The sequence below is a fragment of the Triticum aestivum genome, chromosome 1B (genome assembly GCF_018294505.1).
Source record: "Triticum aestivum cultivar Chinese Spring chromosome 1B, IWGSC CS RefSeq v2.1, whole genome shotgun sequence".
Taxonomy (NCBI): domain Eukaryota; kingdom Viridiplantae; phylum Streptophyta; class Magnoliopsida; order Poales; family Poaceae; genus Triticum; species Triticum aestivum.
In genome coordinates this window covers 616202517-616212203 of record NC_057795.1, presented here as the reverse complement: position 1 = coordinate 616212203, position 9687 = coordinate 616202517, and positions in this window count along the sequence as shown.

Genomic DNA, 9687 nt, shown 5'->3' with positions numbered 1-9687 from the left:
GAGTTTCTGTTTGTGTTTCATCCGTAGTCGGATGTTGCTCTTATGTATTGTGATGTTGTAATCGTGTGGCATTGTATGGCTTGTATGTATCCCCATCTATTATATAATGTTGATGTAATGATATCCACCTTGCATAAGCGTTTCAATATGCGGTTCTATCCTTGGTGGGACCTTCGAGTCTCTTTAGGATAGTATCGCATATTGGGCGTGAAAAGTTGGTATCAGAGCCTCGACCGACCATAGGAGCCCCCTTGATTGTTGGCCGTTGTTGAGTCTAGAAGAAAACCATTCTGAGTCTTAGGATTATATATATCAGAGAGTGGGATTCTTTTTACTCCTCAGCCCCCTTCGTCGCTCTGGTGAGGACTCTCGACGTAGATGTTTTGTCTTTCCTCTCCTCAATTTTTCACAAAAAAAATTTAGGATCACGCGGGTATCTTGGGATCGTTCCGATATTCTTATGATGAGAACATTGTTCTTGGTGCCTCCTGACATTTAGGGGTTGTGGCAGTGTCCCAGGGAGTTGAGCTCCGAGGTGTTGTTGTCATAATTTTATCGTTGCAGTTCTGGAATACCTGAGTTTTGCCGACATCGAAAATCTCTTTTATGCAGTTGTTGGTGAGATAACCTCGACGCCACCCAGTACTGGGGCGGGAGTTCGGGAGTATTTCCATAGCTCGTATAACGGATGCTTTTCGAAGGTTGAGGTACACGATTTCCGAAGGTTTCTTGGTTATGTGTTGATGGATGGATACAGCTGGATGTAAGGATTGTTAGTTTGGGTGAGATATATTGCTTCCCCTGTATCCCCAACACCAGATTGCATAACCAGAAAGTTTCGAGAGTTTTATAGGTGGGAATTCAAGTAGCTCCTAGAATATCTTTTCGACAGATGCATGATATGGGATTGGGTAAATCTCTATCATATGTATTTATTCGGCTTATTCTGCAAGCCAAATCCTTTGTTTTGTTTTATTTGTGGTATTCGAGTTGCTTCGAAGTCAAATGTTGAATCCATACTTTTCCTAAACGATGTTCTCATATTGCTATGTGAATACTAATCCTTCTTGATCATCGAGGTTGTCATGTTAATTTTTTTCCCAACCAGTGTGCTTCTCTTCAAGTGGATCCGATCATTTCCAACATCCGCAAGATCAATTCTAAGTTTTCTCAATGGTGTTTGTTTCATCCGTCCCAAGTTGTCTTTGTTTTCCCGCCCTCCCACCCTTTTCTTCAAGGACTCATATATGTTAATCAAATATCCATTTATTCATGTGAAGTCTCTTCACTCTTTTCAATCAATGTTCTTACCCAGTGATTATCATGAAGTTGGCCAGGAGTTTCAAGTTCGTCATTCTTTGTTATTTTCTTCTCCGGTGGATTTAATTCAAGTTTTCGGTGTTGATCATATTCCCTTCCTTGTTTCAAGTATTTGCGTATGCCGGTGCACCTCTCAATCACTCACCTCTTGCTATTCATTTGTTCCAGAGTGTTGAAGATATCTCAGAATATTTGTGTTTCCATTCTTAATCCGTTCAAGTTATTTGGAGATTGTTATCTCATTCAAGCTATTTAATTCAACCGGTGCAATCTCTCTTTAAAATCATTTCCAACAGTGTTTTCTTTTGAGTGGGCCCTAATCCACAGGCCTTTTCCCAGGATCTTACCTGACTCTTTGAATTATCAGGAGCGATTCTCAAATTCTTTTCAAGTATGGTGTAAGAATGAATTTTCATCAGTCACATACCTTCTCCAAGGTCGTTTTCAAATTCTTTTCATATTTGGCTCAACCTTTCCTCTTTTAATTCCCCTGGAGTATCTCAACAATTCATGGTGGTTCTCATCTTCATTCTCAACATTTGAAGACCGAAGAAGGATTTCTCTTAAATCTTGGTCCGTTCTCTTGAAGATTCATAGTTCTAGCTTATGTCATCCTCTCATAATTGTTTTCAATGGTGAGAATTCTTTTCAACCATTCGACGCATTTCAGGAGTTGCTTCCTTTCTTGATATTTCGAATGCCATCATTTCTGAATATTACTCATTCTCAACCTTCAACTCTTGTTCTCCAAATCTAACCGGTGCATCATTCAAGTATTCTCTAATAAGCTCATGATCTCTTCGTTCACTTGTATCTAAATCCCCTCAAGTATCTTCATTCGTTTTCCAATTCTTCCCAGTGAATTGTGCCTTTGCTATGTTCATTTTCAATTCTTACGGTGGTCCGTTTAACATTCCTCTTCCATTGTTATCGTATAAATTAATTCATTTGTTGTTTCCAAATCCCACCAGTGGTTCCGTCTATACCTTCTCAAGTTTGCGGCTATATCTCTCTTAATCCATCCTTTCTACGGGAATAAGTAGTATGACAAATCCAATGTTTGTCATCAATTTAAATTGGTGAAGGATACGCATGACATAATACTTATTCTTGTTTCATCCAAGTGATTAATTCGTTTTTTCGGAGTTTGTTCATCAGGAAGTAATTCTCGGTTTCAAGTTATTCATCTTTCTTGTCCGGAGTTCAAAGTTTACTCATTTTGTAGCTCCATCTAAATCATTGCAAGGCTTCAATTCTGGTTCTCTTCAACGTCCAATTCTTCTTCATAATCATTTTCTTTTCCGGAGATCTTCCAAGAGGCTCCTCATGGGGGTTCATCAATGATTTAATTCATTCTCGAAGTGTTCTTCAAGATTCTTGTTGGAGCAGTTCAAGTATTCTTCTTTTGCATTTCAAAGTGCAATTCCTTCTACCTTATCTCTTGAGGTGGTGTTATGTCATTCTTGACAATTTGAGTTCGTGTTTCATGATTCACATGTTGTCAAGAATGAGATATTTTAAATCCATTAATCTCTTCGTTGGAGTTATCTTGGTATAGATTTCACCTAAAGCCTTCCCTAAGGAATGTTGCTATTGTGGTGCTTAACAATGATCCAAGTTTTCTGCTATCCTCTCGGCGAAAGAAGTTTTCATCTCTTCGTCGATCTCAAAGCAATAAATTGTTTTCATTAGTGGCAGAATGTCATATCATAGTCTTGAGATGTTTTCCATAAGCCCACTACAAGCTTATTCGTTTCGTTCTTGGTTTTCCAACAACCCCGTTGTAACCTTCTTGGACGGGTGCTTTCCGAGCTCATTTGTGGAAGAAGTTGGCATTCCCTTCTCCATTCTGTTATTCCAATGATCTATCTTCTATTCTTTCTTCCGGAGGCTTTGTGATGTTGCTCTCTTCGACCCATCATCTTGTTTTGTCAAGATCATGTTCTTTTATTGCTTATCCATTTAACCGGAGTGCTGTCCGAATTTGCTCTTCCTTATTCCTTGTTTATCTCGTTTCAACCGGAGTGGTTTCGAATTCTATCTTGTCCATTAAACTCTTGATTCATGTCTTTGCAACCTTCAAGTTCTCGTAAGGTTCCTTGTTCCTCTTTTCTAAGGATTGTTTGCAATATCGTTCATCTCTGTTGTACTCTTTCTTTTAAATTGCTCAACCTCTGAAGGTTCGTGGTTTCACACATATGTCGAAGTAGCAACTTAGTTTTACCTCTTCTCTTCCTCTTCCGTTTTCCTCCGGTGCCATCCTAGATCTTGGGACGAGATCCTCTCGTAGTGGTGGAGTGTTGTAACGCCCCGGATACAACTTTCCATATTCATAACTCCAACTCTTGCCTTTTCTGGAGATGCGATATGTTATTTCCTCCGTGGTTGGGTTTTGTATTTTGTTTTACTTTTTGTTCATGTCTTGCATCTCATCTCATAGCATCATGCGCATTGCATCTGCATGTTTTCATAAAACTTGCATCCGCTCATAGTTGCCGCTTCTTCCGTGTCTCGGTTGACCTTCTCTCAGATCAACTGGACCGCTCTCTTCTCTCTCTTTTCTGAGCTCATCAAACCCCTTGCCTTCGTTGACCGTTCTGAGACCAACCAGGTTTTTCGAGGCCCTCTCGTCTGGCCGCTTAATCTTTCTCCACAATACTCAACCCCTCACGCGCGTCCGAAACCTCTTCCGAACCCGAACCGCACGGTCATGACCGACGGGTCCGGATCATCACGAAACATCCCTAAAATATCTTCGGTTATTTCTTGGACTCCCCTAAGCATTTTTATTCTCGACCCTTTGATTTCGATCGGAGGGACCAAATGGCACCTAATCAAATCCACGGGCTATAAATAGATCACTCCTAACCCTAGCCCTAGCCCATCCAATCCATCCAATCCTCCTCGCGCTGCTGCCCACTGACTTCTCCACCTGGTCTCCCCCTTCCTCGGGATATGTCCAATCCTTCCACCCACCTCTCCTCGATTTCAGCCACCGGACAGTCGCCTTCGAACCTACCCAACCGGCGCTCTCCTCTGGATCCCCTCGATCCACCAACCAGTGACAGAAACACCCGCAGGTGAGAGCCAGTGGCTCGAACCCCTGCTCATGCCCGAACTTCTCCAACCTCTGCATCGTCCCGCCCCTCTGCATCGGCAGCCAGGGCCCTGAGCGCCACCCTCACCCTCAAGCTTGAGCAGGCTGCTCCGTGCCTCCTCCCCTCTTCCTGTGCCTCGATCCAGGGTGGACCGAGAGCAGCGCCGTCCGGCCCTGACCAGCACCACGCCATGGCCCCGCCGTCAAGCCGTCCTCTTCACCGCGTCTCCTCTCCGTTTCTCGTTGTTCTTCTCCTACTGCTGCCGCTAACCGCGTGGTCGCCGTGTTTCTCCTGCAAGGGCTGTGCCACCAAGTCAAGAACGTCGTCGGCCTTATCAACTCTTGTTGCTGCCTCTGTTTCGAACCGCCTCTCGCCTTCGTCTGCTCGCGCCTGAGCCAAGGGCCCTGACGCCCTGTTTGACCTTCAGCCGCAAGCCCCGCTGCCGGCCACAAGTCCCTCGTTCCGTCTCTGCTTCCATGCTCCAGATCGAATGTTGAGGCCCAGTGCAGGCCGCCTCCACTCCTCCGCACCTCGTCCGCATCACCGGGATCGCGTCAAGTCCGCCACCGTCATCCTCTGCATCGCGGCCGCGCCAACGCTTCTGCTTCTTCTGCATTGACCGCGTCTTCCCCCACGTGCCCGCTCGATCCAGCCAGCGCCTGGGACGCAAGCCGCCCCCGCACCAAGTCCCAGCCGCGCCAGGCCGCCGATGCGTCCTCTGCTTCCCCTGCAACGAGCATCAGTCGCTCGCTCGTCGTCTCGTTGACCGTGTCAACCCGCGACCTGGGTCGCGTCCAGCACGCCAAGGCCCAGCGCCTCTTCCACCGAGTGGGCCGAGCCCATGGGTGAGCAGCCCGTCCAACCCCTCTCCTGTGCACTGCAGGTCCAGCCAGATTCGGCCCGATTCATGTTTTTTTTTCGCGGAACGATTTTAGCTTTTTATCCAGAAAACTGCATGTTTACAGATTGCACCGTCATGTTCATGCATTTAATAACTCAACAACCGTGCATCGGATTAAAATGATTCAAACATGTAAAATGCTTAGAATTTTGTGTAGATTAATAATTTGCCACTTTCATCCATGTTAAATATGTTTAAATTGCTGTTTGCATTAATTTGCTTAAATGCCATGTTAAAATGATTTATTTCATAACTAATTAACCGTAGCTCCAAATTTAATAAAATTTATATGTAAATGGGGTAGAAAAATGCCTAGTTTAACATGGTGGACTTTATTTTCTTGTTTAACAACAATAAAATATGTTTTAGGGCAGAACAGTACCAAATTCATAATTGGCATATGGGGATTTTCCGGAATTGTTGTTTGTTGTTCCGGCCTCATTTAAACTTGCCAAATAGTTAGTTTACTTATGCTTCACCTCTTGCACTGTTAACCAACATTTAATATTAATGAGTAGCATAATGAGAGAGAACTAAATAATGGAATGAGCTCCACTTAACTTGTAGTATTGTTTGTTGCACTTTGCCATGCCATGCCTCATTAAACCGGACATGCATCATACTTGATTGTCCATCATGCCATGATTATGCTTGCGTGTTTACCATGTTGTTTGCCTCTTTCCGGTTTTCTTCTCTCGTTAGGTTCAGTTTCGTTCCAGAGTTGTGAGGATTCGGTCAACCACGTTCGCTTGTCTTCTTCATGGACTCGTTCTTCCTAGCGGGATTCCAGGCAAGATGACCGCTACCCTGGATCTCACTACTATCATTGCTATGCTAGTCGCTTCGTTCTATCGCTTTGCTGCGCTACCTATCACTTGTTCTGCAAGCCTCCCAATTTGCCATGTCAGCCTCTAACCTTTTCACCCTTCCTAGCAAACCATTGCTTGGCTATGTTACCGCTTTGCTCAGCCCTCTTATAGTGTTGCTAGTTGGAGGTGAAGTTGAAGATTGCTTCATGGTGGACAGGATTATGTTGGGATATCACAATATCTCTTATTTAATTAATGGATCTATATACTTGGTAAAGGGTGGAAGGCTCGGCCTTATGCCTGGTGTTTTGTTCCACTCTTGCCGCCCTAGTTTCCATCATACTGGTGTTATGTTCCCGGATTTTGCGTTCCTTACACGGTTGGGCGATTTATGGGACCCCCTTGACAGTTCGCTTTGAATAAAAATCCTCCAGCAAGGCCCAACCTTGGTTTTACCATTTGCCTCACCACCACCTATACCTTTCCCTTGGGTCGGCCAACCCGAGGGTCATCTTTATTTTAGCCCCCCCCGGGCCAGTGCTTCTCTAAGTGCTGGTCCAAACCGAGCGATGTTCGGCGTCCCCTGGGCAATCAGGGTCTATGCCAACCTGACGTCTTGCTCATCCGGTGTGTCCTGAGAACGAGATATCTGCAGCTCCTATCGGGATTTGTCCGCACAGCGGGCGGTCTTGCTGGTCTTGTTTTACCATTGTCGAAAGGTCTTGTAAACCGGGATTCCGAGTCTGATCGGGTCTTCCTGGGAGAAGGTATATCCTTCATTGATCGCGAGAGCTTATCATGGACTAAGTTGGGACACCCCTACAGGGTATAATCTTTTGAAAGCCGTGCCCGTGGTTATGTGGCAGATGAGAATTTGTTAATGTCCGGTTGTAGATAACTTGACACCAGATTCGAATTCAAATGCATCAACCGTGTGTGTAGCCATGATGGTCTCTTTTTGGCGGAGTCCGGGAAGTGAACACGGTTTTGGGTTATGTTTGACGTAAGTAGGAGTTCAGGATCACTTCTTGATCATTGCTAGCTTCACGACCATTCCTTTTGCTCTCTTCTCGCTCTTATTTGCGTATGTTATCCACCATACTTGCTTAGTCGGTGCTGCAACCTCACCACTTTACCCCTTCCTTTCCCATTAAGCTTTGCTAGTCTTGATACCCATGGTAATGGGATTGTTGAGTCCTCGTGGCTCACAGATTCCTACAACAACAGTTGCAGGTACAGGTTATGCGATGATCATGACGCGAGAGTGATGTTTGCTTGTTTTGGAGTTCTCCTTCTGCTTCTTCTTCGATCAGGGGATAGGTTCCAGGTCGGCAGCCTGGGCTAGCAGGGTGGATGCCGTTTGAGTTTCTGTTTGTGTTTCATCCGTAATCGGATGTTGCTCTTATGTATTGTGATGTTGTAATCGTGTGGCATTGTATGCCTTGTATGTATCCCCATCTATTATATAATATTAATGTAATGATGTCCACCTTGCAAAAGCGTTTCAATATGCGGTTCTATCCTTGGTGGGACCTTCGAGTCTCTTTAGGATATTATCGCATATTGGGCGTGACAGCAGCGGACGGAACAGTGGCCGCGGTAAAAATCCGCCACAACTGCCCACGCACCGTTCTGGGCCTAGCCCAACAACATGATGCGCTCATGTATGACCCGGGCCCGGGGGCTCCTGTCGGTGTACAAAAGTAGGGGCTCTCCTTTTGACCCATTTACTTGTGCATGGGCAGTCAGAGCCTCCCGCCACGGCCACGCATAGACATGGCAGGAAAGGGAAGCCGGAGGAGAAGCCAGAGCCACAAGGCAAACGGAGCAGCAACAAGGAACAAGTCCGCAAAGATCAGATAGGCGTAGCAGGTTGCCCCGGCAAGGACCCTTGTCGAGGCAGCCTCAGCAGCCCCGGCAAGACCCTTGCCGGGCTGGCTCACCCACGCCAGCCGAAGTGAGCCACCCTTGAGCCCACCAACGCTAGAAAAATGCGTTGGACAGGGCTCGGGAGGCACCGTCGTGGTGGTATGCAGATCTTTGTGAAGACATAGAATGCTCAAGATCAAATGAGGATAGCAACTATCCTCACCGAAGAAACCCACGAGACCCCCGGCATGATCCTTGTCGGGGAAGTTAGCGCGCCACGGCAAGGCCCTTGCTGGGCCACCTGGCAAGACCCTTGCCGGGCCACCCGACAAGACCCTCGCCAAGCGCACCTGCATGGCCACTGCGAGGCCCGCACCAGCCAAGTCTTGGCCACCGTTCGCATGCAGCTGCCAACCCAGCTAGCTGGGCAGGCGTCTGCGTGGAAACATGTAACCCTTCATGGAGGCTCCACCACCGCGCCACCTCAGCTGCTTGCCTGCCTACATGCCACTGCATGCACCACTGGTCGGGGAGCGTGTCGAAGCAAGGAGGAGCGGCGACGGATGGGACGGGCCTTGCTCCCGTCCCCAATAAAGCGAAAGGACACCTAAGCCTCGCAACAAATGTGTCTTGTCCTGTAATACCAGCGATAAGCTCGCAACGCTATAGCACTTTCCACCTCCTGTTTGCCACTGTGGCAGCCCCTTTCGTCTATAAAAGGAGACCCATGGCACACTGAGAAAGGATTCGGCTCTCTCGAACCTCGCAGCACCTAGAGCTAGTTCAAGAGCTCAAGAACACTGAATACATCCACCAAAGTAGGATCATAGGGTTTTACGCATCTTTGCGGCCTGAACCTAGGTAAATTCCTTTGCGTTGTCTGCTAGTCCTGCTCTTCTCGTGATCCCCGCGCCCCGCAACCATAGAAGGGATTCCAGTGATCCCATAGGTGTTGTTTCCCACCGACAGTCGTGTTCATGGCGAGGCAATGGAGTGCGTTGTGTTCATCGGGAGGCAACGGAACACGTGGGAGCCAACCGGCTGGGTCGGAACAAAATGTGTGGTCGTGTTCATCGGGAGGGCTTGGACAGAACAGGCGATGGAAACGAGGCATAGCGTACCGCACAACGGAGGAAACGGCCTTGTGTTTGACCGGCCACATTCAGAACGGGGTCCTGTTGATCGGAAGGGGTCTGGCGTACCGCAAAACGGAGGAAACGGACCTCCTATGGTAGAAACGGGGGTCCTGTTGATCGGGAGGGGTGTGGCGTACCGCAAAACGGAGGAAAGGGACCTCCTACGGCCGAAACGGGGGTCCTGTTGATTGGGAGGGGTGTGGCGTACCGCAAAATGGACGAAACGGACTTGTGTTGGAGCGGTACGGTCGAAACGGGGGTCCTGAATCGGGAGGGGTGTGGCGTACCGCAAAACGGGACCCCACAGGATACTGTTCATCTCCACCGTCGACCTCCTCCAGCCTCCACGGGCTACCGTCGACCTCCTCCAGCCTCCACGGGCTCCTGTTCATCCAGCCTCCACTGCGCGCTACACCACCGGCTACTGTTCAACCACCCCTCCACCGGCACCCCTCCACCGTCTACTGTTCATCCAGCCCTCCACACCACGGGGTCCTGTTCAACCACCCCTCCACGGGCACCCCTCCACCGTCTAATGTTTATCCAGCCCTCCA